The sequence below is a fragment of the Mirounga leonina genome, unplaced genomic scaffold, assembly GCF_011800145.1.
Source record: "Mirounga leonina isolate KUSES-001 unplaced genomic scaffold, KU_Mleo_1.0 Mir_125, whole genome shotgun sequence".
Classification (NCBI taxonomy): Eukaryota; Metazoa; Chordata; class Mammalia; order Carnivora; family Phocidae; genus Mirounga; species Mirounga leonina.
The window spans coordinates 64,540,584-64,566,919 of NW_023270305.1; the positions used below are offsets into that span (position 1 = coordinate 64,540,584).

At 43.0% G+C, this 26,336-nt stretch overlaps 1 long non-coding RNA gene and 1 pseudogene across 1 annotated transcript; one reads left to right on the plus strand and one right to left on the minus strand.

Moving 5' to 3' along the window:
• Positions 1 to 876: 876 nt before the first annotated feature.
• LOC118007468 lies at positions 877 to 26,028 on the minus strand. Its single transcript, XR_004678420.1, has 3 exons — positions 25,905 to 26,028; positions 15,697 to 15,772; positions 877 to 895 (listed from the first exon to the last, which is right to left on the minus strand). It is a non-coding gene; the product is annotated as an uncharacterized LOC118007468 (long non-coding RNA).
• On the plus strand, positions 2,283 to 2,562 carry LOC118007467 (annotated as a pseudogene).
• Positions 26,029 to 26,336: the final 308 nt, after the last annotated feature.

The following is a 26,336-nucleotide window of genomic DNA, read 5'->3' on the forward strand; positions in this document are numbered from 1 at the left end:
TCAGTCGGTTAAGCGACTGCCTTCGGCTCAGGTCATGATCCTGGAGTCCTGGGATCGAGTCCTGCATCGGGCTCCCTGCTCGGCAGGGAGTCTGCTTCTCCCTCTGACCCTCCCCCTCTCATGCTCTCTGTCTCCCATTCTCTCTCAGATAAATAAATAAAACCTTAAAAAAAAAAAAGAAAATTACCTAGTTAATATCCTATAGTTAGTTTCTTCACACAGATTTTAGAGTGTGTGTGCACATGCGTGCCTGTGCGTACTTACAATATGTGAATTTAATGAAACCTTAAATGGGATAAATGTTATTCTTGAAAATGGCTAAAGGGAAGTGTAATGTGTAAACATTTACTGTAAAGGATTGCTAGTTCTTAAATTTTTTTTTATTTTGGGGCACCCGGGTAGCTTAGTCTGTTTGTCAGACTCCATTTCAGCTCAGGTCATGATCTTAGGGTTGTGAGATAGAGCCCAGTGTCTGGCTTGCACTGGGGGTGGAGCCTGCTTAAGATTCTCTCTCTCTGCCTCTCCCTCTGCTTCTCGCCTCCCTCTCTTAAAAATTTTTTTGTTGTTATTTCATGAGTAATATATTGGTAGAAAACAAAAGTACATTATATAAAATGAAGAATGAGGGGCACCTGGCTGGCTCAATCAGTAGAGCAGGCAACTCTTGATCTGGGAATTGTAAGTTTGAGCCCCATGTTAGGTGTAGGGACTACTTAAAAAAATAAAACCTTTAGGGGCGCCTGGTGGCTTGGTCATTAAGCGTCTGCCTTCCGCTCAGGTCATGATCCCAGGATCCTGGGATAGAGCCCCTCATCGGGCTCCCTGCTCGGCAGGAAGCCTGCTTCTCCCTCTCCCACTCCCCCTGCTTCTGTTCCATCTCTCGCTGTGTCTCTCTCTGTCAAATAAATAAATAAAATCTTAAAAAAAATAAATAAATGAAAATAATAAAATCTTTAAGAAAAGAAAAAAAAAGAATGAAGAATGAAAGTTATTCTTGACCACTATCCAGAAAAGGAAATCCCAGATAATCATTGTTAATGGTTTGGTATTCATTCTACCTGTTCATTAATTCTACTCACATATCCTAAAGAATCAGGTTCATAGGATTTACTCTTTGTAAAATGGAGGATATTACTTAGTTTGGTTTAGGTTTATAAAACGAGTTTGCATTTGTATATTTAGAGTCCCCCTTAATATATACATATATGTATGGGTATAATTTTTATCAAGTGTCATTTTATCTGTCATTAAAAAAAATTAACTTTGTTTCCAAAGCAAAACTTTTAACCCCTAACCACAAAAAAACCCTTTTTCATATCTTTGGACCCTTGAAATTCTTTTATAACATATAAAGCGCTACATAATAAATACTTAGTACACTGTTTAGTACATTAATATGCAGATGCTTATTAGGTGATATCTATTGTAATTAAAAATAATACAGTAGATTTTTTTACTTTTAACAAAGAAATGCATGTACATAGTATAAAGGTCAAGTAGTCCTACAAATTTAAAATAAAAAATAGGAGCTCCCTTCACCATCCCGATTCTAGTTCCACTAGAGGCAACCACTTTGTTTAGCTGCTTTTTCTCCCGTTTCATGTGGTATCTATTCATATTCCACGGTAGAAGACTATTCCTCTCTTACAAAGCCCCTTACCCACATCTCTCCATTATTATGTGGAAATCATCCCACGTTTTGTTGTCTTATCATTTTCTTCTAGAACTTTCATAGTTTTGGCTTGTTTATTTTTTATTTTTATTTTATTTTTTTAAAGATTTTATTTATTTGACAGAAAGCGCACAAGCAGGGGGAGTGGCAGGCAGAGGGACAGGGAGAAGCAGGCTCCCTGCTGAGCAGGGGGAGCCCCATGTGGGACTAGATCCCAGGACCCTGGGATCATGACCTGAGCTGAAGGTAGTTGCTTAACCAACTGAGCCAACCAGGTGCCCCAGTTTTAGCTTTTTTTAAAAGAAAGATTTTATTTTTGCAAGAGAGAGAGTGTGCATGAGCGGGGGTGGGGGCGGGCGGGCGGGGAGGCACAGAGGGTGAGGGAAAAGCTGACGTCCTGCTGAGTAGGGAGCCCAGGGAAGGACTCCATCCCAGGACCCCGGGATCATGACCTGAGCCGAAGGCAGACGCTTAACCGACTGAGCCACCCAGCCGCCCTATAGTTTTAGCTTTTAAGTTTAGATCTATAATCTGTTTCAAGTCAATTTTTGTGTATGATGTAAGAGTCAAAATTTTTGACTCCCTGGGCTGGGACCTAGTTTGGGGCGACATGGCCAAACGCACCAAGAAGGTCGGAGCCCTCAGTAAATAGCAGACCCATTATAGTGCCTCCCTCAGGAAAATGGTGAAGAAAATTGAAATAAGCCGGCACACTGAGTACACTTGCTCCTTCTGTAGAAAAACCCAGATGAAAAGACCAGCTCTGGGGAATCTGGCATTGTGGTTCTTTCATGAAAACAGTGGCTGGTAGTGCCTGCACCTATGACACCATTTTTGCCATCACAGTAAAATCTGCTATCAGGAGACTGAAGGAATTGAAAGACCAGTAGAAGCTACACCATTTGAAACATTGCTAACCAATAATCAATAGGTTAATTTATGTTTAAAAAAAAAAGTTAAGGTTTGTGTGTGTGTGTGTGTGTGCACACGTGTGCGTGTGTTTAATATTTTATTTATTTGACAGCACAAGCCGGGGGAGCGGCAGGCAGAGGGAGAAGCAGGCTCCCCACTGAGCAGGGAGCCCAATGGGGGGATCGATGGTGGGATCGATCCCAGGACCCTTGGAGATGACTTGAGCCCAAGACAGACACTTAACCGACCCAGCCACCCAGGAGCTCCTGTTTTGTTTTTTAACTTCGATGTCTGGCTAGCCGTTCCAGCATCATACAGTGAAAAAACTACTCTTTCTCCCCTGAATTACCTGCTGCTTACCAAAACTCAGTTAGCCATAGTGAGTGGGGTCTATTTCTGAACTCTCCTGTTTCCTTGATCTATGTGCCCAACCTTGCTCCAGGACTGCACTGTCTTAATTAAGGCAATCCTGACATCAAGAAGCAGAAGTCCTCCAATGTTATGAAGATGTTTCAGCTACTCTTGCTCCTTTGCATTTCCATATACATCTTAGTGTAGGCTTGTCAGTTTCTATAAAGAAGACTCCTGGGACTTTGATTGGGATCATATTAAATCTACATATCAGGGGCACCTGGGTGGCTCAGATGTTAAGTGTCTGCCTTCGGCTCAGGTCATGATCCCAGGGTCCTGGGATTGAGCCCGCATCGGGCTCCCTGCTCCACGGGAAGCCTTCTTCTCCCTCTCCCACTCCCCATGCTTTGTGTTCCCTCTCTCGCTGTGTCTCTGTCAAATAAATAAATAAAACCTTAAAAAAAAAATCTACATATCAAATTTAGGGAGAATTAACATTTAAGTAATATTGAGTTTTCTAGCCTATGTTCATGGTCTATCCTTTTATTTGTATCTCACTTTAATTTCTCTCAAAGTGTTTTTTCATTTTCAGTGTAGCGATCTCACACATATTTTGTTAAATTTAACCATAAGCATTTCAGCTTTTGGTGCTATGACTAACCCTTGAACAACACAAGGTTTAGGGGTGTGACCCCCAACAGTCAAAAATCCCCCGTGTAACTTTTGACACCCCCAAAACTTAACTACTAATAGCCTACTGTTGACAGGAAGCCTTATCAATAGCATAAACAGTTGATTAACCAAATTTTGTGTGTTATATGTATTAGATATTGTATTCTCACAATAAAGTAAGCTAGAGGAAAGAAATGTTATTAAGAAAGTCATAAGGGGGGGTGCCTGGGTGGTTCAGTCAGTTAAGCATCTGTCTTGGGCTCAGGTCATGACCCCAGGACCCTGGGACCGAACCCCGTATCGGGCTCCTTGCCCAGCCGGGGAGCCTGCTTCTCCCTCTCCCTCTGCCTGCCGCTCCCCCTGCTTGGGCTCTCTCTCTCTGTCAAATAAATAAATAAAATAATAAAGTACTGTACTATAAAAGAATCCACATTATAAGTGGACCTGTGCAGTTCATACTTGTACTATTGAAGGGTCAATTGTATTGTAAATTCATTTTCCAGTTGTTCATTACTGGTATATATAAATACAATGCATTTTTATATATTGACTTATATCCTTCAAACTTGCTAAATTCATTAGTAGTTCTAGCAGCTTTTTTTTTTTTTTGAAGATTTCTTAGGATCTGATATGTACACAATCATGTCATCTTTTTCTTTTTAAGATTTATTTATTTTAGAGAGAGAGAGAGAGAGAGCACATGCTGGGGGGGAGGGACAGAGAGAGAGGGAGAGAAATCCTCAGACTCCCTGCTGAGCATGGAGCCCCAAACGGGCTTGATCCCAGGACCCTGAAATCATGACCTGAGCTGAAATTAAGAGTCAGATGCTTAACCAACTGAGTCACCCGGGAGCCCCACAATCATGTCAAAGAAAGTTTTACTTCTTTCTTTTAAATCTTATTTATTGCACTGACTAGAATCTCCAGTATAATATTGAACGGAAGTGATGAAAGTAGACTTCTCGCTTTATTCCTGATCCTAGAGAGAAAACATTCAATTGTTTACTATTAAGTATTATATTGGGGTGCCTGGGTGGTGCAGTCGGTTGATCGTCCAATTCTTGGTTGGTAAGGCTCTGTGTTCAGTGAGGAGTCTGCTTGAGATTCTCTCTCCCTCTCCCTTTGCCCACTCCCCCACCACATGATCTCTCTTTCTCTCTCTCAAATAAATGAATCTTAACAAATATAAGTATTATATTAGCTGCAGGTTTTTTATTATGGATGCCTTTTCAGGTTGAAACACTTTAAAAAATTCTAGTTTCCTGGGAATATCATAAACAGGTGTTAAATTTTTTTTTAAAGACTTTAAGTAATCTCTTCACCCAACGGGGGCCTTGAACTCACAACCCTGGGATCAAAAGTTGCACAATCTACCGAATGAGCCAGTCAGGCACCCTATTTTTTTGGGGGGGTTAAATTTCATTAAATGCTTTTTCTGCTTCTATTGAGATAATCATACGATTTTTCTTCTGTTTTCTATTTTTTGGCAAATTACATAGATTTTTTTTAAATTAAAAATTTTTTTTTCTTTCAAATTTTTATTTAAATTCTAGTTAGTTAACATTATACTTAATACTGGTTTCAGGAGTAGAATTGAGTGATTCATCACTTACATGTAACACCCAGTGCTCATCATAACAAGTGTCCTCCTTAATACCCATCACCCATTTAACCCATCCTCCACCCACCACCCTCCATCAACCCTCGTTTGTTCTCTATCATTGAGAGTTTTTATAGTTTGCGTCCCTGTCTTTCCTTTTATTACCCCCCAACATGTTCTTCTGTTCTGTTTCCTAAATTCCACATATAAGTGAAATCATATGGTATTTGTCTTTCTCTGACTGACTTATTTTGCTTAGCATTATACACTCCAGCTCCATCCAACACTGATTTTTTTTTTAAATTACATTGATTTTTGAATGTTAATCTAACCTGGCATTCCTGGGATAAATCTCACTTCATCATAATGTACTATTTTTGTTATAAATTAGAATTCTACTTGCTAATATTTTGTTAAAGAGTTTTGTAACAATGTTCATCAAGGATATTTGTCTATAGTTTTCCTGTCACTTTGGTTAATGTTGGCCTCTTTTTTTTAAGATTTTATTTTTTAAAAGATTTATTTATTTGAGAGAGAGAGCATGCATGTGAGTGGGAGGAAGGGCAGAGGGAGAGAGAGAATCTCAAGCAAACTCCTTGCTGAGTGCGGATTCCCAACATGGGGCTTGATTTCACAACCCTCAGATCATGACCTGATGCGAAATCAAGAGTCAGATGCATAACTGACTGAGCCACCCAGGTGCCCCTTAAAGATTTTATTTTTAAGTAATCTCCACACCCAATGTGAGGCTCGAACTCAAAACCCCAAATCAAGAGTCACAGGCTCCACTGACTGAGCCAGCCAGGCACCCAAGGCTGGCCTCTTAAAATGAGATGGAAAGTATTCTTTCTTCCTCTAATTTCTGAAAGAGTTTTTATAGATGCATATATTTCTTTCTTGAATGTTTGTTGGCATTCACCAATGAAGCCATCTGGGTCTGGAGGTTCTTTGTAGGAAAACAAATTTTTTAAAAAATATTTTATTTATTTGGGATGCCTGGTGGCTCAGTCAGTTAGGTGTCTGCCTTTGGCTCAGGTACACAAATAAATAATAATAATAAAAATCTTTAAATAAAAAAAGATTTTATTTATTTATTTGTCAGAGAGAAAGAGAGAGAGCACAAGCCGAGGGAATGGCAGGCAGTGGGAGAAGCAGGCTCCCCACTGAGCCAAGAGCCTGATGCGGGGCTCAATTCCAGGACCCTGGGATCATGACCTGAGCCAAAGGCAGATGCTTAACCAACTGAGTCACCCAGGTGTCCCAGTAGGAAAAATTTTAATTACAAGTTCAGTATTTTAATAAATGGAAGGCAATTTAGATCTTCTATTTTTTGTGTCTGTTTTAATACTTGTGTCTTTTAAGAAATTTTTGTTTCATCTACATTATCCAATTTATTGGCATAAAGTTATTTATAACATTTCCTTATATCTTTTTAATATTTGTAGAATACTTAGAGATGTCTTTCTTTTATTCCTGTTATGGGTAATTTGCCTCTTCCTTCTTTAAAATGACCAATCTAGCTAGAGATTTATGAATTATATTGCTATTTTCAAAAAGCCAAACTTCGTTTTTACTGATGTTGCTTTATTGCTTGTCTGTTTTCTATTTCATTGGTTTTCTCTCTTATTTTTATAATCTCCTTTCTTCCACTTATTTTGGATTTAATTTGCTCTCCCTTTTCTAACTTCCTAATGTAAAAGCTTAGGTCAGTGATTTTAGACTTTTCTTCTCTTATAACATAAGCATTTAAACCTATAATATCCCTTCTAAGCACAGCTTCAGCTGCATTCCACACATTTTATACTGTTATAATTATCATTCAATTAAAAATATTTTCTAGTTTCCCTTATGATTTTTTTATTGGCCCATAATTATTAAGCAGTGTGTTGTTTAATTTCCAAATATTTAAAGATTTTCTAGATACGTTTTTATTATTGATTTCTAATTTAATTTTAGTGGGGTCAGAGAATAAACTCTGGGTGATGTCAATTCTAAATTTATCAAGACTTGTTTCAAAACCCAGCCCGTGGTCTATCTTGGTGAATGTTGTATGTGCTCTTGAAAATAATTTTGTTAGGTGGAGTGTTCAAGTTGGTTGGTGGTGTTTTTCAGGTCTTGTCTATTCCTTCTGATTTTGTGTCCACTACTTTCAGTTATTGAGAGAAGAGTATTGAAATACCCAAACTTAGATTATACCATTAATGCTTTACTGTACTTGTTTTATCACATACCTATCTATCTATCTGCCCATCTGTCATTATTCTGATGCATTTCCAAGTTAATTGAAAACTTTGTATACATTTTTCTCTAACTGCTTCAATATGTGTACCGTTAATTGAAGATCAATGTTCACTTAGAGCTTGTTCTTTTTTTTCAGTAAAACAAGAAGAAGAAAAAAATTTAAGTTTGACAAATACATACACTTGTGATATAGACTCTTATCAAGATAAATATAACTGGGGTGCCTGGGTGGCTCAGTCAGTTAAACATCTGACTCTTTAATTTTTTTTTTTTTTTAAGATATATTTGTTCATTTAAGAGAGAGAAAGAGACAGGGAGGGAGAGAGGGGCAGAGGGAGAGAGAGACAAAATCTTAAACACACTCTGCACTGAGCATGGAGCCTGACTTGGGGCTCAATCCACAACCCTGAGATCATGACTTGAGCTGAAACCAAGAGTCAGATTCTTAACTCACTGAGCCCACCCAGGCGCCCCAAGCATCTGACTCTTGATCTCAGCTCAGGTGTTGATCTCAGGGTTGTGAGCTCAAGCTCCACATTGAACTCTACACTGGGTCAGGACCCTACTTAAAAAAAAAAAAACTAACCATCATTTCCAAAAAGTTCTATTTTTCCTTTCCTAGTCAATCCCAGCTCCCTGCAGATGCAATCCCAATTTTGATTTGTTTTCCAGTATACATTAGTTTGCCTACTCCAGCACTGAAGAGCAGCTTCATGGACATGCAACCCGTACAATCGCACAGGACCCCATGCTTAGAAGGGTAACATACTTTGCATAATGCGAGCTGTAACAATCTTGAAATTCTCAATATTCTAACAAGGAGTCCACATTTTCATTTTGTAACGGGCCCTGGAATTTATGTAGCTGGTCTCACTAGAACTGTCATACAAATGGAATCAAACCATATGTCATTTTTTGTGCAAAGCTTCTTTTGCTCAGCATAAAAATTTTTTGAAACTCATCATGCTGCATGTGTTGACAATTTGTTCTCTTTTATTGCTGAGAAGTATTGAACTGTATGAACATGCCACAATTTCTTTAATCCATTCTGCTATGGGTGGACAGGTGGGATGTTTCCAGTTTGGTGCTATTATGAATAAAGTTGCTATAAACATTACTGTTACAAGTATTTTATGGACACAAGAATGCCTTAGAGTAGCTGTCTTAACATGAGGCACTATATTGGACTTTTGGATGGGATATTCTTCAAAATATTTCAAGGAGATTAGCCTCCACCCACTTAATCTACTCAGTCATTTAGACAACTCAAAAAAGGCCTCCATACATTTCCAGCCCTTTGGGCAAGGCAGTACCACTTCTAAGAGCTACAGCCTTAAATTACAGCACACCTTGGTTTCAGCAAGATATTTTATTTAATTCAGTACTGCTATAAGATAAGATAGAAAAAGTAGACCATGTTAAGGCAGAGGATATCTCCTGTCTGCTGGTGGGCAGATCCTAGGACTTTCCATCCAGCTTTCCTGCATCAACATATGTGAGCAGCTGTCAACTTACTGGAGGAAAGAAACTGCCCAGAAATTTTGAGATGGGGGCGCCTGGGGGGCTCAGTCGTTGAACATCTGCCTTCGGCTCAGGTCATGGTCCCAGGGTCCTGGGATCGAGCCCCGCATCAGGCTCCCTGCTCAGTGGGGAGCCTGCTTCTCCAACTCCCCCTGCTTGTGTTTCCTCTCTGGCTGTCTCTCTCTGTCAATAAATAAATAAAATCTTTTTAAAAAAAGAAATTTTGAGACACTTAAATATTTTTAGACCAATTCGACTTCTTTAACATAAATACCTGTTTTTATCAAAAGGATTCCAATAAAATATTTTAAAGCAAAACAACAACAAAAGAGAAAGTGGACTACACAAAAGGTATGCTGGAAGAACAGAAATGAGGTCAATGGGACTAGAATTTTGTGGTTGAGAGGGGAAAGGCTTGAGGGCAGGAGTCAGCTCAGGCAAAGCCTTGAGGCATGGGAAGGATTTTATTCTATTGTAGGGAGAGAAGCAGGGGACAAACATGGGTTATGCTGTAGAAAGATCACTTCTGAATGCTTTGTAGAGATACATGGTGTGTAGAGTGTAAGAAGGAAGATGAATTTAGAAGCCATTGCAGTAGTCTCTGTGAGAAATTATGTTAACCTGGACAAGACTAGTGGCCATGAAGGTGGAGAGAAGTACCAATACGTAAGGGATGCATTTTTGGAGTTAGAGCAGATAGGACTTACTAATGCCAATGCAGGACATGAGGGTAAGTAAAGAATCAAAGATCACTCCTTGGCTCTTAGCTTCAGCAGCTGAGGAAGATAATGGTGCCATTTGCTGACAAGGGGAAGACTGGGGAGGAGTACTTGGGGGGGAAATGTCCAAGTGGCCCATTAATCATCCAAGCAGAGATGTCAAGTAGGGCATGGCATATGGAAGTCTAAATTCATACAGAGTGATCTGTATAAAGATGGTATTTTAAAGCTAAGCCAGTATACCAAGTAACTAAGGAGAGTGTAGGTAGAAAAAAGAGGAAGGAACCTTAAGGTACTCCATCATTTAGAAGTTGAGCTGAAGAGGAGGAGCCGGGGAAGAACATTGAGGAGCAGTGGCCAATGAAGTAGGAATAAGCTAGGAGAAGGAGCGTCACAGAAGCCAAGAGAGAAGGGTTTTCAAAATACAGTTAATGGTCAACTGTGCTGAATGCCACTGAGAAATCAATGAGATGACATAGAGGAGTCCATTGGATTTTGGTAATTTTGGTAGAGTCACAGCAAGCATGGAGAGAAATTGACAGAAAATAGCAATTGAGGAGAGAACATGTGCAGATAAGTCTTGCAAAATGTTTTCCAAGGGGACGAGGAAAATGGGGTAGCACAATGGGAGACAGAGACAGGGAAGGGTCTTCTTAATCTGAGACAGCACAACACATGTACATGGTGATGGGAGTGACCCAGGAGGGAGGGGTCACTGATGCAGGACAGAAGAGGAGTAGTTGAGGAAGGGGCATCCTTGAGAAAGGGAGAAGGGAAAGGGAATGGGACCCGGAGAGGAAGGGGTAGCCCTGGAGAAGAGCAGGGGCAGCTTTGCTCTTCTTCCAGAAGGATGGAGGCAGATGCAGGTACACCAGCTAATGTGGTGGTGGGAGAATGAAAGTTCCATTCCCACTCTTCTATTTGATCACGGATGTATGAGGTGAGGTCACTGGCTGAAAGAAGGGTATGAAGATGAGATGGGAAAATTATTAGTTTATGTTTTTATTTTGACATAATTTTAGATTTACAGAAGAGTTGAAGATGTAGCACAGAGTCCTCAGTGCCCTGTACCCAGTTTCTCCTAGTGTTAACACCTTATAGGCCCATAAGAACTAAACATTGGTACAATATTATTAGCTAAGCTATAGACTTTATTCAGGATTTCCCAGGTTTTCCACTAATGATCTTTTACTGTTCCAGGTTCTGATCTAAGATCTCATATTGCATTTAATCATCATATGTCGTTAGTCTCCTTCAATCTGTGACCATTTCTGTCTTTCCTTTTCTCTCATGACCTTGACACTTTTAAAAAGTACTACTATGGGGCACCTGGGTGGCTCACTCATTAAACGTCTGCCTTTGGCTCAGGTCATGATTCCAGGGTCCTGGGATCAAGGCTCACGTCGGACTCCCTGTTAGGCGGGAAGCCTGCTTCTCCCTCTCACACTCCCCCTGCTTGTGTTCCCTCTCTTGCTGTCTCTCTCTGTCAAAAAATAAACAAAATCTTAAAAAAAAAAAAATAAATAAAAATAAAAAGTACTACTAGTCAGGGGCACCTTGGTGGCTCAGTCAGTTAAGCATCCGACTTTTGGTCGGCTCAGGTCATGATCCCAGGGTCGTGAGATTGAGCCCTGTGTCCAGCCCTGCTCTCAATGCAGAGCCTGCTCAAGATTCTCTTTCTGCCCTTTCACCTGCTCTCTCTCTCTAAAAATAAATAAATAAAATCATTTAAAAAAAAAATCTACTAGTCAGTACTCTTTTTTTTTTTTAATTTTTAAAGATTTTATTTATTTATTTGAGACAGAGAGAATGAGAGAGAGAGCACATGAGAGGGGGGAGGGTCAGAGGGAGAAGCAGACTCCCTGCCGAGCAGGGAGCCTGATGCGGGACTCGATCCAGGGACTCCAGGATCATGACCTGAGCTGAAGGCAGTCGCCCAACCAACTGAGCCACCCAGGCGCCCAGTACTCTTGAGTATAGTACAGTTTTGTGGAATGTCCGTCAGTTGAGGTTTGTGTGATATCTTCTTTTCTTTTTTTTAAGATTTTACTTATTTGAGAGAGAGAGAGAGGGAGTGCACAAGTGTGGGGGAGAGGCAGAGGCAGACGGAGAAGCAGGCTCCCTACCCAAAGCAGGGCTCGAACCCAGGACCCTGGGATCACAACCTGAGCTGAAGGCAGTTACTTAACCTACTGTGCCACCCAGGCGCCCTCTTCATTTTATTTTTTTATTTAAAAAACTTTTTTTAGGGGTGCCCCATTTGCTCAGTTGGAGGAGCAAGTGACTCTTGATCTCGGGGTTGTGAGTTTGAGCCCCATTTTGGGTATAGAGATTACTTAAATAAATAAAACTTAAACAAAGATGATTTAAAAACTTCTTTTTTTAAAGATTTTATTTATTTATTTGAGAGAGAGAGAATGAGAGACAGAGAGCATGAGAGGGAGGAGGGTCAGAGGGAGAAGCAGACTCCCTGCTGAGCAGGGAGCCCGATGCGGGACTCGATCCAGGGACTCCAGGATCATGACCTGAGCCGAAGGCAGTCGCTTAACCAACTGAGCCACCCAGGCGCCCTAAAAAGCTTTTAAAGCAAAATCTCTGACAAATTTATTTACTTATTTTACTAATGTACACCCAATGTGGGGCTTGAACCCATGAACTCGACATTAAGAGTCACAAGCTCTTCAGACTGAGCCATTCAAGTGCCCCTGAGAGTGTCATTTTATTTATTTATTTTTTAAAGATTTTATTTATTCATTTGAGACACAGAGATATATATACAGAGAGAGCATGAGCAGTGGGAGAAGCAGAGGAAGAGGGAGAAGCAGACTCCCCGCTGAGCCAGGAGCCCGATGTGGGGCTCGATCCCAGGACCCTGGGATCATGACCTGAGCCGGAGGCAGACGCTTAACCATCTGAGCCACCCAGGCGCCCCGAGAGTGTCATTTTAGAGTGGGACAGTGAACTTTCCTGGAAAACGTGATAGTAATTTGCCAGGCAGTGTGAGTGTTCCTCTGAGGTTTTAGGTCACAATTCCAAGTGAAATCCCTGCGGGCTGGATGGCTCAGTCAGTTAAGTGTCTGCCTTCGGTTCAGGTCATGATCCTAGAATCCCGGGATCCAGCCCCAGGTCAGGCTCCCTGCTCAGCAGGAAGCCTGCTTCTCCCTCTCCCACTCCCCTGCTTGTGTTCCCTCTCTCACTGTGTCTCTCTCTGTCAAATAAATAAATAAAATCTTTAAAAAAAACCAAAAAAACAAAGTGAAATCCATCAGCTACATTGTGCGACTTCCTCTAGCAATAACCAGTTGCTCAGGTACAAGTTCGGAGAGCCAGGGAGTTGGGGTCAACAGAATGGGATATTCCAGGCCAACAGGACAAATAAGAGAAAGACCAGATGAGTGTGGAAGGTGTTTGCAGAAGTGGGATGACAATGGCGGGCCATGGCACCTAAGCAGGGTTCGGAAGTAAGGACGAGAGGTGACAGAAGTGTCTGTCAGACAAAAGAGAAGAACGACAACAACAGGGCTCATAAGCGAGGAGCTGAAAGGACAAGGGGTGACAGCAGGGGATTTGAAGGAGCTGGCTGTTTAGAAGGACGGGAGTAAAGAAATAGTTTGGACATGACAAGCAGAACACCTAGGACACCCCCTGGCCCTGAGGTGCCTGGGAGGTGAGGGGAAAAGTAAAAGCAGCTTCCACGTGTTGGGGGAGCCAGGTTCATTCACCGTCTGGAGGCGGAAGGGATATTCAAGGAAGAGGAGGCTACCAGGGTGTTTGATGGTGACAGAGCAGGAGTCAGTAAGAGTGCCACGGGAGAGTGTGGGGAGGGCACAGGGGGACTGGATAAGATTAGGTGAGGAGCTCAGTGGTCCCGGGATGAATGGCCAACGTGACGTTGGGTGACCTAAAAGTCTCGCTCTTCTGGCAGTGACCGAGGCAAATGGGATATAAGGCATGGTCTGACTAGCCTGACAGGCTGTTGGAGGGAGATGGGAAATCAGCCTGAGGTGCAGAGTTTGAATGTTAATACAAAGGTCGAGTAACTTCAGGATGACTGCCCTGCCCTGAAGAGTATCACGGCAGGTGGTGGCAATCCTGGAGGGAGGGGTGGAGGTGCTCTCTCGGGGAGGATAAAGTTGAAGTAGGGGCTGTGGGGTGACCAGTCTTAGCTTACTAACCACCTGAATGATTGAGTCATGATCATTAATAAGTACCGTGCATTTACTTTGTGGATGACTTAACCATTCAACACCAACAGTGTTCTGAGAGTGGCCTGGACGGAAGGAACTAGAGTGTGGCAAACAGAGATGGACCTTTACCCTCGCCTTATCAGAATCAGAGAGGGGCGGGATCTTTATGATGGTCATATACAGTGTATGCAAGAGCCCTGATGAACCTGAGAGCTTATTTCAGACAGCGTTCAAGTTTAATGACATCTCCAAAGCAACCAGGTGTACATTCATGATTCTGAGGAAGTTCCCTGTCCCAGTAACTGGACGGGGTCAAACAGGACTGCCACCTGGGTTCTCACATTGCTGGTTGAGAAGGAACACACTGGCAGCTTGCAAGGCACGAGAAAGAAACAACAAAGGAAAAATACACAAATACATGGCTTTCCTTTCTGGAATTATCTGTCCTCATAGGGCCTCCTGAGATTTCCTAGAAAATCAAGGTGTGTGATAAGAATGAGGTAAAAGTATCATAAACTTAATTTCACTGGCACTGCTATTCAGGGGAGTGGGTTATCAAGTGTCATGGCCCAGATGAACCTCTCATAACATACATCACCGTGTACAATACTGACTCAGAATGTACCCAGTTTGATAATGTTCCTGGGAAATTCCAGGCTGTCCCCAGGCGCAGTGCTAAGGATCAGCAGTCATTGAGGACTGGGTGCATTAGAGGGAGAATTATGGCCATGAATTGGTAGAAGAATGTGAAAGAAGAAGGACATAAAGGAATGTGAGTAGAGGAGGAAGGAGGATATGTCATATCTTATTTGGTTCCCTCTTTGTTAAAAAGAAAAAAAAAGGAAACTTCCAGAAATCTGTAGAGAAGAGTATGAACCAATAAAGTAATTATCACATTTCCACTTCCATGCAGGATTTATTATGTCAAAAAGATAGCCAGGGGGCACCTGGGTGGCTCAGTCATTAAGCGTCTGCCTTCCGCTCAGGTCATGATTCCAGGGTCCTGGGATCAAGCCCCACATCCAGCTCTCTGCTCAGCAGGAGCCTGCTTCTCCCTCTCCCTGCCACTCCCCCTGCTTATACTCTCTCTGTGTCAAATAAATAAATAAAATCTTAAAAAAAAAAAAAAGCCCAGAAAAAAAATAGGATGTGGGTCTAAATGCTACAATAACTCATAGAATATCTCAGACCAGTGGGTTAGTAAGCCATCTTGACATGGAGGACATCACATTTTGCTTCTATCCTTGGGTGCAAAAGGCTTTGTAAGGGAAAGCAGTGGCCCCTTTGGATGGCAGCGGCTAAGCAGTGGAATTATAGGAGTATAGGAGAACACAGGCATAGCTTGGTTTGTACATCACCCAAGCTGGCTCACTCCTATAGAAATCATCTGTTGAAAAGCACAGGTAAATTTATTTGATGCATGTTATTGGGCATAAAATGGGGGCAAAAATGTGAAAGCTGGCCTATAAGTAAGACTCAAGGGGCCCCAAAATTACCTAAGGAGAATCGTATTTCAGAACCAACTGGCAGGGAGGGGAGATAAAATGATTCCGTTTTAATCAACAATCAAACTGGGAGGCTCCACACTAGTTCTGTGGAGATTCAGGTTCAACAAGACAGGGCTCTTAGGGTTCAAGGTTCTCATGCATTCCCTTGAGGAGTGTCTAGCTTCAGGGGTGAGACAGATACCCACACAGAGAACTCAGTGCCCAGGATTAATAGAATCAGGACTGGTCTAGCTGCTCTCTCTTTAAATTATTAAAAATGTTTATGAAACAGATTACTTTCTTTTTTGCAGCTTATTTTTTAGATTCTTCTTACCCTCGAGGGTTTTCAGAGCCTTATTTGGCTACTGATCAGAGATCTTCCTCACCACGTAGTTCATTCAGCTGACCAGCTAAGAAAGGAAGAGAAGGGAAAACGAATATTTGGTAAGCACTCCCAATGTGCTTTTTTCACATTATCTTATTTAATCTTCACGGAGACTGTTTTTCTTATTTCCATTTTACAAACGAGAGGACTGGTTAGGCACAGTAAGGGAATGCCCAAGATGGGCTGAATGATCAATCCGAGAATGGCGGCGCTAAGGCCTGACCCTAAGCTATACAGCTCCAAAACCCATATGCTTTCCCCATACAGTTTCAGTGCTATCAGCCCTCAGGGTTAGGTCTTTGCAGTCATAAACCTAGAGAAATATTTATTTGTATATGAGATAAGCTCTGGTACTTAATAATTTCTGATTGATTCCCAAAGAAGCTTGTAGTTAGGGGCTCACCTTTATAGGGGCCTTCATTCTTTGAGATGGGATATCATACTTTCCAACCAAAGGGCTATAAAATATTTGTACTTTGCTTACTTCTTGTAAAAACACCCAGAAGAATGAAAGCAATAAAGCAGCCAAGGCTTTGTAACCATAGGAACCTTCCCTGTCTGCTTCCTACTGGGGGTTGGTAGTGGAGAGGGGACCCTGCCTGGTATCCATGATTCCCCACTCACTTTGGGATGATGCTGACTTCTGACTCCTAGCAAACGATTCATAGAAAAAATATCCTGGATTTATATCCATGGAAGCACTGAAGCATAGGTATGTTGTGCGTGGATGTAGGTATGTTTGCATCCAGATTGCTCAGAATTCAGAAGCTGTGTTGGTTGTGGGTCAAGAGCCATACTATATTGACCCATCCTCCCACCATTTTTTTTTAAAGATTTTATTTATTTATTTGAGACAGAGAGAGAGAGCACAAGTGAGGAGGAGGATCAGAGGGAGAGGGAGAAGCAGACTACCCGCTGAGCAGGGAGCCCAACAAGAGGCTCCATCCCAGGACCTCAAGATCATGACCTGAGCCGAAAGCAGATGCTTAACTGACTGAGCCACCCAGGGCGCCCCCCCATTATTTTTAAAAAAGATTTATTTATTTTCAAGAGAGAGAGAGGCAGAGGGAACGGGAGAGAGAAACCCAAGCAGACTCTACTCTGAGCTCAGAGCCTGATGTGGGGTTCTATCTCCCAATCCTGAGATCAGGACCTAAGCTGAAACCAAGAATCAGAGGCTCAACAGACTGTGCCAGCCAGGTGCCCCTCCTCTCATCATTTTTGAGGGCAATTCCAGATGGAAACTTGAGTTAATAAAACCCTCTGATCCCCCAGAAATTCTTTCTCCTCTGTTGCCCCACTTTGGTTCTCATTGAAGGCTCTCTACTACAGATCAGTTCTGGTTGTGTGGAGATAAACTCTAACCCAGTTAGGTATTCCCTGCCCCACCCCACAGAGACCCAGCCCAGTGGACTCCAGCTCTATGCTCCCTCCCTCATCTGTGACTGATGCCCTTGCACGGCTCCACCTAATTCACAACCCCAAACGGGACCCTAGGTTCTCTGGCCCTTTCCCCAGACTCAATCCTAGGCCCAAGCTCCCTGCTAGGAAATGATAAAGACAATGTACTAGTGATGGAAACCTCCCAGGTTAGATATTTCCATTTTAATACAGTTTTCTTGGAGACAATGTTTCATCCAAAAGAGGCACAGAAGTTGGTTTTGAGGGAGGTGTTTGAGGCAGTAGGGTCCTTTGCTACCTGTCAGATCACCCCTCTGAAGCACAGGGCTGGCTGGGGATTAATTTGTGACTTGTTTACTTAATACATATTTACTGAGCACTTATAAGTTACTTAATTTAAGCTATGCAACTCTATGCTAAGCATTATTTGTATCCAAGAAGTAAAAGACATAGGCTCTGTTCTCAAGAACTCCAGCCCAGTTGAGAGAGATCAGAAACATGTGAAGTTAAAAAATAAACGGCTACATATTAACAACAGACAATAAAACTAGAGTACAGCACTGAGCTTTCCAGAAGAAAGATAAGTCATGGTGTCCAAATCCATCATGAGACTGGGGTCTGGGGAGTCCATAAACTAATCTCCAGAAGAATCTTTCAGGGAATGTTAATTGCTTTTCTTTAGGCTCCAAAGTTATGTCTGAATATTGATCTCCTGAACACCAAGGAAAATGATTATTATTTGAACATATTTATGGCAGACCGACAAGAAAGCATTTAGCTAAGAGAACACTTTGGTTAAAAATTAAGCATGTTGGGGCGCCTGGGTGGCTCAGTTGGTTAAGCGACTGCCTTCGGCTCGGGTCATGATCTCGGGGTCCTGGGATTGAGCCCTGCATCAGGCTCCCTGCTCGGCGGGAAGCCTGCTTCTCCCTCTCCCACTCCCCCTGCTTGTGTTCCCTCTCTCGCTGTCTCTCTCTCTGTCAAATAAATAAATAAAATCTTAAAAAAAAATAAGCTTGTTATTATTATATTTTAATTTCTCATGCAAGTCCAGTTCTAACAAATGGTAACAATTTGGACCGTAAGCGATAACATTTCAATAATTTGTGAAATCATAACTAGCATATATGCATTAACTCATCGAATGCTGTTGTCAGCCCTAAAGTGTTTGTCTTAGTCATGAAAATGGAGAGAAATGTTTGTGTTTCAGATAAACTCTGGCACTTAATAACTTCTAATTAATTCTAAAAGGAGCTTGTAACTGGGTGCTCATCTTTACAGGAACCTTCATTCTTTGAAATGGGTATTAGCCTTATTGCCTCCATTTTATAAATACACGGAGGATAGTCAGGTAGTTTCCCAAGAGTAGAGGCAGTAGGTAGAGAAATACCACTTCCCCCCAAAGCTAGCTCTACCCAAAATCCATGTCTGGTTGGTAGAAGCACAGTTTTCTTTCTTTTTTTAAAGTTCTTTTTTTTTTTTTTTAGAGAGAAAGTGAGCAAGAGAGTGTGAGCAGGCGCAAAGGCAGAGGCAGATGAAGAAGAGGGCTCCCAGGACCCTCAGATCATGACCCGAGCCAAAGGCAGATGCTTCACGGACTGAGCCACCCAGGCACCCCAGAAGCACAGTTTTCTGAGGCTGGTAACTTATGAATCTCTAGGGCAGGGGAAGGCATCACCTCAAACCCCTGCAGGGCAGTCAGCTTTACTGGATGGACCTCGTCTCCACATGGACTTCAGGTTCCCCTCAAACCTACATGTATCAAAAAACCCTAAAACTGATTTGTAATTATAAAAATTGTGCCGGTTTGGAAGAATATCTAGAAGCGTAAAGAAGAAAACCATAATCAGGGGCACCTGGGTGGCTCAGTCGGATGCATTTTTAGCCTTTTGTTCCTTATTTGTGCTTTGCTCTTCTGAAAGTGATTCTGTTTAAGCTCCCCCCTGCTCAGCATGAGTGTGTGCCTCCTTGGACCCTTGTTTCCACTGACTATTATCATCTTGTAAATCTTTGTCAGCGTGATAGGCAAAAAAACAAAACAAAACAAAACCAAAAAAAACCAAAACTATCTGACCATTATTATAATTTGTATATCCTTGATAATTAATGATGTTAATTTTTTATTAATCATGACACTTTCTTTCCTTTAAATTATGTGTAGGTGTCCTTTGCTTACTTTCTATTGAAATCTCAATGGTTTTTATTTATTTTTAAAAGATTTTATTTATTTATTTGAGATAGATCAAGAGTGAGCGAGAGCACAAGTGGGGGGAGGGGCAGAGGCAGAGGGAGAAGCAGGCTCCCTGCTGAGAAGGCCCCCTCCACCCTGCAGGGTTCTATCCCAGGACCCTGGGATCATGACCTGAGTGGAAGGCAGACGTTTAACCAACTGAGCCACCAAGGTGCCCCAAAATCTTAATGGTTTTTAAAATCAATTTTTATAAGCAGCTATGTGACAATACTTTGTCATATTTATTGACAAGTGTTTTTCCCAGCTTGTTGTTTGACTCATATTCTTATTTTTTGGATTTACAGAAGATTTCTATTTTCATATGGTCACATCTATCAGCCTTTTTAAGGTTTTTTCTTCCATGACTGTTATGCTTAGAAACAGATTTCTCATCCAGAAAGCACATAACTATTTGATAAATTTTTCTCCTAGTTCTTAAAAATGATATTATATTTGCAGTAATTCTTTAATTCATATGGACTTAATCTTGGGGCATGGCATGAGGTCAGGATTTAAAGTAATACATTAAAAAATAACCCATTTTCCCAATATCATTTAATGAAGTATCCATCCCTTTCCAATAGAATCATGATACTTGGGGCGCATGGGTGGCTCAGTTGGTTAAGCGACTGCCTTCGGCTCAGGTCATGATCCTGGAGTCCCTGGATCGAGTCCCGCATCGGGCTCCCTGCTCGGCGGGGAGCCTGCTTCTCCCTCTCCCACTCCCCCCTGCTTGTATTCCCTCTCTCGCTGTGTCTTTCTCTGTCAAATAAATAAATAAAATCTTAAAAAAAAAAAAAAAGGAATCATGATACTTGTCTCATCAGTAAGTTCTGGTCTTAGTCTAATGGCATTTTATTAATTTCCATTCACTTGTATATAGCTCTACATTCTTTCCCCCCTTTTATTTATACATTAGCTTTATTTACCCAATAGTGAACTTCTTGACTAAAGAGGGTTTCTTTTTACTTAGTCACCTGTCTTTCTAATCACTGTCTACTGGATTATCTGCAGTGCTGGGCACTGGGGATCTTCAGAGGGACAAGACAGGGTCAATCTGCTCAGGGAATTCACAGCTCAGGACTCGGGCAGGTTGAGCGGACTACAGGAAAGATAAGGGGTATGGTATAGAAATGTCAGGGTGCTAGGAGAGCAGAGATGGCTTTACAGAGAAGGGGCTACTCGAACGGTCCAGGAGGCGAACAGGAATTTGTCAGGCAAGCAAGTGGGGAAGGGCATTTGGAACAGAGGGGACAGTTGACACAGAGGCTGAAAAATGGGGAAGCTGTGTGACAAGTTTGGGAAGCCAAAAGTAGTTGCATAGAGCTAGATCACAGGGGGCATCCAGGGAGATGGTGGGGATAGGGCTGAAGGTAAGAGCCAGATGATTGGGGAGTTTGGATTTTATCCAAGTGATGAGTAATCCAGGGAGTGATGTGGTCAGAGATGGGGAGAAATTCCTTTGCTAGCGATACAGAAGACAGATTGGAGGGGCAGAGGACTGAGACGAGAGAGACCCTATCAGAGTAGAGAGCAAACAGAGGCCTGAACTGATGTTGGCGGAGAGGAGGTCCTGGAGAAGAAAGTGTAAACCCGTGAGGGGCTTGGGAGGTAGAACCAATAGGATGTAGGAGATTAAAAAAAAAAAAGAGGAGCAATTTAGGATGATTCTACTCTGGGGACTTGGGGACTTGGTAATGAGGTAAATGGTTGTCCTATTTACAAAGGCAAGGAGTGAAGGGGAGGGAGCAGGTTTGGTGGTAGATACCAAGGAGAAAATGAGTCCATATCTGAGTCTGAGGTGCTCATTATACAAGTAGGCACAGATATCTAGTATATTTAAAAGCACATGTCTGGGGCTAAGAAGAAAGTTTTGGGATAGGTACATGGATAGATACTAGAGTCCTCAGAATCTAAGGTCATAATTGGAATTGTAAGTACATGTGAATTAATCAGCCAGGAAGACAAGAAAAGAAAGCTGACAGTGGATCTCTGGGAACACTGATATTTGGAGGAACTAGAGCCCTTAAGGAATATCGAGAAGAAACAATGGGAGGGTTAAACTAGCAGAGGACAGTCGAGCTATGGAACAGTTAAAAGAAACTGATAGGCAGAGGTCAAGCTAAGGCAAGAACTAAAATTGTCCATTGTGTTTGGCCACCAGGAGGCTGTGGTGATCTTAGCGAGAGAAGTTTCAGTGGAATGTTGGGGGCAGAATACTGAGTAGGTGGGAATGAGTGGGACATGAAGAGGTGGAGGCAGGGAATACGGCCTCTCCCTCACCTTGGAGTGAAAACTGGAGGAAGATACTCTTCAGGTCTACAAACATTTATTTGAGAAGCTACTATGCATCAGTCATCAGGCTGAAAACACTGGGGGGCTGAGGAAGGGAGAGGAGTGAAGGAGACTGCCATGGTGAAGTGCTCATGCTAATGAGACAACAACAATACACTAAAATAAGCACCGAGGTAGGGGTGAAACCACCAAGGAGGAACAGAGGAAGGATGAAGGTGCATGGGAATGAATGGTGTGAGATGAAGATGCATTTAATCAGGGTACCCAGCAACATCTGCATCCTGGTCCCAACGAGCCACCCCTTCCTACCTCCACTCAGGTCCCCCTCCAACTCATTCTTTACACAACACTCAGAGGAATCTTCCAAAACCCAAATCCCATTACCCCATTCCCTTTCCAGTGGCTTCCTGTTGTTCTAAGGACAAAACCCTAATTCCTAACACCACCAAGGCCCTCATGGTGTGGTCCCTGCTCCCTGTCCAGCCTCCCTGGGGCCCTTGCTGCTCTAGTCCTATTCTTCCCTCTGCTCCTCCAGCACGCTGTGCTCCCCCTTGCCCCTCCCAACCCCTGTAGGGCTTTGACCATGCTTTGCCCACCCCTCCAGTCTGAAATGTTCTGTCCCCTTCGTTTTGTCTAATCAATACCTACTTATTCTTCAGACATCAGCATGATCACTGTTTCCTCAAAGAAACCTCTACTGACCCTACTAGACAGGTCTGATCCTCCTAGAGTCCCTAGTAGCTATCTTTTGTTGTACTTTTTCCCAATGTAATTTTGTATTTCGGGGAGTATTTGAAAAATGTCCATCTCTCCTATCACACTAAGTTCTGTAGAGCAAGGACCAGGTCTTTGTTGTCCATTATATCTTCAGTAAGTAATGCAATGCATTGTTTATGTAGACAATAAATATGTTGTCAGTGAGGCTTTGGCCTCAAAACCCAGGTTTTGGGAAAGTAGACCATATGAGGAACCACTTCTGCATGGGGTACGGGAGACCTAAAGCCAAGAACCCAAACAGACCTGCATTTCCTTCTTCTCTCCTCATTTCTCACCTGAATCTTGGCTCTTCCCGCTCTGGCGGAGCAGAAGGGCCAGTGATTCAAGAGTGTGATAACCTAAGCAGAACCATGATGTTTGTTCCTGTGCTTGCAGGTTCTCAGGTCAAAGGAGATATGTTTTTCAGGGTGGGCAAAATTTGAGCCCATTTGTCAGCTGAGGGGAAGGAGTCAGGAAAGAAGGTGAAGATATAGGAAAGAGACATAGTCAATGAAGCTCCTAGAGAGCGACCATAATTAGCCTCACCCACATCTGGCTTTGCTGGACACAGTTGGAGGAAACCACATCACAGAACAGCCTGCTACAAAAGGCTGCATGCACCCAGGGTTGGTGGTTTGTAGAGCTGATGCTCCAAATGTGCAAGAGGTGAAGGTGTTGTCAAAGTATAATTTTCGGGGCGCCTGGGTGGTTCAGTTGGTTGAGCCACTGACTCTTGATTTTGGCTCAGGGCATGGTCTCAGGCTTGTGAGTCGAGCCCCACATTGGGCTCTGCACTGAGTCTGCTTATTTTCTCTCTCCCTCTGTCCCTCCCCTGCCAATAAAATAAATAAAATCTTTTTTTAAAAGTATAATTTTCAAAAATTTAAAAATGTGATTCTGATACAAATATGAAATGAACACACATTAAAGATTCATCAATTAATGAGTAAACCAGTAAGACAGCAAAGCCTGTTCCAAGAGCACTGAGAAACTGGGTATTTATAGGCAAAGAAAAGGAATGTTAGAATACATTTGCTAAGTTAGATATAAAACTGGTTGATGTCCTACAGGACAACACAACTGTAGTTTATCCTTCCCATTGGACAGAAATAATTTGCATCTCTATTGGATAAAAATCTGTAAGCTAACATGTAACTTCACAGTGTCTGGGCTGTAATCAATAGTAAATAGCAAAGTCGAACTTGGATTCTTTCTTCTAGATAAAGAAATCATCTTAAGTGAGCCTGTTAAACAGTGCTAAACACTGAAAGGGCAGGCGTTGTCTTGCTTTATTTCCACATTTGGATAATTTTTCTTAATAGCACTGAAGCTGCTGACAAGAAAGTGGTCCAGGTGGTCCTAGGAGGTGTAGAATGGAGCAGAGAAAAGGGGAGTCAGAGGAAGCTGAGGGCTGGAGATAAAAGAAAGGAGGGGTCAAGAGCAGGCTGACTAGATGAGGTCCAGGAGCAGGTGTAGTTAGGGAAGGAGAGTGAGAAGACAGGAAGAACAAGAATGTGTGCTGGGAGCTGAAGAGGTGGCACATTCCAGGGGCTCTCAGAGCTCAGGGTCCACGGCAGAAGCCTGGTGAAGTGGACTGCTGGGTTCCAAATCCGAGGAGCTGGGAGCATAGGTTTCATGTTGGATGCATTGTCCACATGGATCTCGACTTCTAGTCCTTCCTGAATCAGTCGGGGTTTGCCCAGAGAAGCAGAAACTTTATGAATGGTATAGAATAAAGGATTTATTACAGGGATTATTTAGAATTACACAACTGTGGGACCTGGTAGAAGACAGCACAGCAAAGCTGCTGCCTTTGGATCTAATGTTTGGCCTGAAGTCACTATAGGTCACCACACCGGCTGCCAGGAAAGAAAGCTGGATTTGACTGAGAGCGAGGACAGATGGGGACTCATGAGGACAAACTGAAACCCAGGTGATATTTTACCCCTTCTAACCTAGATGCTATGGGTGCCCTCCAGGAGATCCTGGCACCTTTCCCGGGAGCCACACACACTTGACCCAGCCCACAGAGAAGCTAAAGGAGTTCTGGTGGGAGCAGAAAGTGCGGTGGGTCCTGGTGCTGCCTCTTGCCGGTGAACTAGCTGAGCACACTGACTGCATCAGTGCCTGGTGCCCTGCACCTGCCTTTAGACCCTTAAAATCATGGTTGATGTGCATCTTCCAAATACCACACACATTTCTCTTGTAGCCAACACTTGCCTGGAATATACGGGGAGATAGACACAAATTACGGATACCTGCAACAACATGGATGCATCTCAAGAACATTATGCTAAGCAATAAAAGCCCGATAAAAAGAGTACTTATTGTATGATTCCATTTATATGGAATTCCAGCTAACCTAGGGTGATAGAAATCAGAACAAAGTTGCCTGGGGCTGGGGTGGGACTGGGAGGGGAGAGACTGGCAAAGGGCATAAGGAAATTTTGGGGGGTGGGGGGTAATGGAAATGTTTGCTATTTTGATAGAGCTGTAAGTTACACAAGCACATGCACTTGTCAAAACTCTCCGAACCACGCCCTAACATCTGTGCATTTTATTTTATGTAAGTTATATCTCAGTTTTTTACAAAATTAAAGTAAAGAAAAATGGTGCCCTGAGAGCTAAGGGCAGACTGATAAGCAACCAAGGAAAACATTACGTGCTGTTTCCTTATATCTGTGTCCGGGCCACTTTCAAGAGACTACTCCCATCGAAGCACATCCTTGCCCTTTGATGGGAAAAAGGTTGGCAGAGCCTGCGACTCCACCATTCCTCACCTTCAGCCAGGAGAGAAATCAGAGGAGAGAAGCAAGTAGGAGCCAGAACTCCCAATAAAGAGACTAGGCAGATAAACTCAGGGCTGAACTGTAGAGCTGGGATTTTCTTTCCTTTTCTCCAAAACTTAAATTCACCATTCAACAGATATTTGATTTCTAAACCCTCATCTAGCTCTCATTGTGTGTGTGTGAGAGAGAGACACACACACACATTTCAAATAACGGAGATCATGGGAATCCTGAAGCTAGAGGACCCCGTTTCCCTGAGCCCAGAAGACATGGACTCCACAGCCACGCCAGCACCCGAACCCCTAGTGTCTTCCAGACTGGCCTCCTCATCGTGCTGTTTGCGTTTCTCGGAACATCACCAATAACAACAACAAAAAGCTCGTTCACGCCGCTCGGCTGTGTGGGTGCGCCTCAATCTCGGGGTGCACAGAGTCCTCTCCCACCCGGCAGGTGGCTTGGGCCTGGGCGCCGGCACGCACAGCTGCTAATATGGAGGCAGAAGCCGGAGGTTTGCTCAGAGATCCCAGGGGGGCCAAGGGGTGGGGGGCCGGGGGGGGAAGGCCCTGAGGGGTGGGGGGTGGGGTTTGGGGGCTCGGGTCTCTGCCAAAGCCCTCCCCTCTGTGCTCTAGCCTCAGCACGGCGAACAGACCGGACGAGCAGGTATTCTTAGAGGCCCCTACAGGTACCTTTACTGCAGGAGTCCTTTTACAAGCTCGGGTGAATTTTAAACTTCCCTTGGGTGAGGTAAAAAACAAAGGCAGAAACTCCGACCGGGGACAGTGGCAGCCTCACCCTCAGGCTGGTTTCTACAGCTCTGCTCTTTGTCCCCGAGTCTCCGCCCCTCCTGCGTCCCCAGGCCCCAGGGACCGGCCGAGAGGGGAATCACGTGGCTCGAATGGGGCCGAGCTCCTGGCAGTCCCCTGGGCTCCCTGCTGGGACCAGGCTTGCTAGGGTTTCGGGCGGCTGCCCCCACTTTTTCTTTTCCCTTTTGTTTTTGTTGTTGATGTGGTTGTGTGCCCACAACCCTGGGATTCCCCCCACCTCAAGCTCCAGAATCCAGTTTCTTAGATTTCAATGTTTTTAAGGTCAGTGAAAAAAAAAAAAAGAAAAGAAAAGTT